This window comes from Solanum tuberosum, unplaced genomic scaffold (genome assembly GCF_000226075.1).
Source record: "Solanum tuberosum cultivar DM 1-3 516 R44 unplaced genomic scaffold, SolTub_3.0 scf00424, whole genome shotgun sequence".
NCBI classification, from domain to species: domain Eukaryota; kingdom Viridiplantae; phylum Streptophyta; class Magnoliopsida; order Solanales; family Solanaceae; genus Solanum; species Solanum tuberosum.
This window is the reverse complement of record NW_006239350.1, coordinates 299,138-302,908: the sequence shown is the minus strand read 5'-3', so window position 1 is coordinate 302,908 and position 3,771 is coordinate 299,138.

The following is a 3,771-nucleotide window of genomic DNA, read 5'->3' as shown; positions in this document are numbered from 1 at the left end:
AAGAAATTTTGGAGTCTTTCAACTTATTCACCGGCCTTATCTAGAGCACCTAGCTCAGAGATCATTGTAGAGCTAGCGATACATGTCTTTTTGGAAAATTTCCAAGAGACTACTCCTCCACCAAGATTAAATACATATCCTCTCGTGGATTTTACTTCATTTGATCTTGGTGATCCAATTTGCATCACTATATCCTTTCAATATTGCTGGATATTGTTATAATGCAAGACATAGTTTTGAGTATGTTTTAAATACCCCAAAACTCTTTTCATTGTCATCCAATGAGTTTGATTGTGATTACTCGTGAACCGACTCAGTTTACAATAGCACATACTATATATGATCGCGTACACTTCTTGATATACAACATACTTCCCAATACTTTAGCACAATCTAATTGTGAGTCACTTTCGCCTTCACTCATTTGAAATGCAAAGTTCACATTTATTGGAGTCTTGACAATATTGAAATCCAACTATTTGATCTAGTCAAGTACATTTTTGATGCAATGAGACCGTGACAATGCTAAACATTATGGAGTTCTAAGGATTCTTATACCTAAGATCGCATCAGCAACTCCAAGATTTTTCATATCAAACTTGCTTTCTAGCATACGTTTAGTAGCATTTATGTCATTAGTGTATCTACTGATGATCAACATGTCATTAATATACAAACAAACAATGACCGTGTGATTTTAATGTAAACATATTTATCACTTCCATCATTCTTAAATCCTTTTGCCAATATGGTTTAGTCAAATTTCTTATGTCATTGTTTGGGTGCTTGTTTTAGTCCATAAAGTGACTTAACAAGTTCGCACACTTTCTTTTCTTTATTAGGAACCACAAAACCCTTGGGTTGTTCCATGTAAATTTCTTCCTCTGATTCTCCATTTAAGAAAGTTGTTTTCACATTCATTTGATGAATTTGGAGGTCATATACCGCAACTAATAATATTAACATCCGAATGGATGTAATTCTAGTTATTGCCGAGCATATATCGACAAGATAAAGACCTTATTTTTGTCTAAAGCCTTTGACAAAAAGTCTTGCCTTATATTGGTCAACGTTCCATCACTTTCATTTTCCTTCTGAAGATTCACTTTGAACCCAAAGGTTTATTTTCTGGAAGAAGATCAATTAACTTCCAATATGGTTGCTCAAGATTGCATCAATCTCACTATTGACACCATCTTTCCAGCAGGATGAGTCTACAGAAGACACAAGAAATGTTACAAAATCATATTTGAATGAAGTATATGTCCTTTGACATTTACTACGCCTTTGAACCTCTTTATTAAGTACATTCTTTTTTTTTCTTTCCAAGGTCTTTTAGACCCTTCACTAGACTACTCAAGTCTAATTTTACAGTCCACAATCATAGGTCATATTTTAATTCTTTTAGGAATAGGTACTTGGACTTTGGCTAGACACCCCACACTTTGAAGTATTTCAAGTTGGATTTCCTTCCTTTCCATTTATCATATGGAATAGATTGTGTCCTGAACAAACAAAATTGCTTTCTTTTTTAAAAGACAAAATATTTTGTTGTTCCCTTTTGCAGTAAGGATAGTTCCTCCACACAAGTCTTGTGGTAAAACTAAACTTAATGCAGCCATCATTTTCTTCAAAGTTCGATTATTTTTTTCCATTATGCAATTCCATTAAATTTAGGTGAATAGGACAGTAGTTTGATGGATAAATCCATTTTCCAAACATATTTCTGCAAACGGAGATTTATATTCTCCATACCTATCACTTCTTATCTTTTTTACAACTGATTTTCAACTTCAATATTATATTGTCTAGACATTTCTATTGCTTCATCCTTACCATTCAGTAAATTGACATAGTTGTTTCTAATGCAATTGTCAATGAAAGTTATGAGATATTTTTTCCCACCACGAGATGCCGGTGTTGACTTCATATCACAAATGTCAGTGTAAATCAACTCTAAGGGATTATAGTTCCTTTCAACAGATTTTATAAGAATGCTCAACATACTTAGATTCCACACAAACTTGACATTTTTATTTATTGCACTCAAAGTTAGACAAAACTTCTAAGTTGATCAGTTTTCCTTACAAGGTTTTGTAGTTGACATGCCCCAAGTGTTCATGTCACAAACAGTTTGACTCAAGCAATTAGGAACAAATAAAAATATTGAGTTTGAAAAGATCTCCGCGAGGTAGCTTTTTCTCCCAAATATTTTGTTCCTATTTCTTATGATTTTGTGTGATACAAACATTGTTTAGACTGATCACCTTGTCAAATGTCCTTTCCGGAAGGACCTTTCCATAACTTTCAATTTGATTGTTATAAAACTACCCATGAACAAAGTTTCATCGGGTCCAATAAAGGCAATATAGTCCAAATGCTTCTTTTACAAAACATGACAAATGACTATTCACCAATATTCATATCTATACAAATAGTTATATTTAATAGACATATATTTTCATGAAAAATCACATGTTTCATCAGGTCCAATAAAGGCAATATATTCCAAATGTTTCTTTTACAAAACATGACAAATGACTATTCACAAATAATTCATGTCTATACAAATAGTTATATTTAATAGACATATCTTTTCATGAAAAGTCACAATATTTTAAGTGACACTTTTCATAAAAGAACTCAATCATTTTGAACAAGTATACATATAATTTGGTAGTTTCATACTAGTCATACCATATACTAGTAAAAGTAAAACTCAATGACCACAATATCAAATATACTCCAAGAATTTTGTGGGTCTAACATAATACAAAAGTATAATCGGATTTCATTTCTTAAATTCTGTTGAATTGCATCGAATCCATTTTAATCGAATTGGCTGAAGCCGTCAACATACGCTTTCGGGAAGTTTAACCACGCGATATCTCAGTGAACGTATTGGAACCCGATAGGAGAGCCAAACAGATTTCGTTTCTAAGAGGTGACCCGAATAAATGGGCTCAACAGCAATCATTGACTCGTTAAGTGAAGTTAAAAAGAAGTTGAACCAAGACTCAATGGTTCGCCTATCGGCTAAGAAATTGGAAAGGACGAAGGTATCTTGTGCTCCAAATTTAAATTAGACACTAAGTCTAATTTTATCTTTGTCACAAGTATAGAACCCCCCACATTTTAAATATGATCTCAAAAATATTTTTCAAGTATTTGAAAATAATTTTTCCACATATTTTTTTTCCTCATGCTATCAAAGTGTCATTGGCAACCTGAAATCTCTTTTGAAAATATTATTCTACAAGAGAATTATAGTGCTTCAATTCTCTTTGACAATCTTTACACAATATCAAAGTTCATTCCACAGAGGCACAAAATCACAAACTCTAAGTCACTAGTATTTTTTCCCTATCACAAATAGACATACCACTTAGTATTTAGAATACTAACAATAAAGACAAAAAATTTGTACAATTTGTTTCTATATAACAGTGAAGTTTATAAAAAGTCAAAAGTACAACATTGACTTATTATGTGAAGTTTTCATATTCTTCAAACCAATAGCATAGTCTAATTTATCCAGAGTAGAAAACTACAAAAGTTTTTAGTCTAGAAAAATCAGACACAATCAAGTTTCACATGGAGTACAAAACTACAAAAAAAAAATTTTAGTCTCCAAACATATTCTTAGATTATCACATAGATATGCTTTTCTTTTCAAATAGCCTTCCAACTATAACATTTCGACATACTATTTTATCAAACAAAAATGTGCATCAACTATTCTGCAAACTAAAGAATTTTAAAGGCAACACT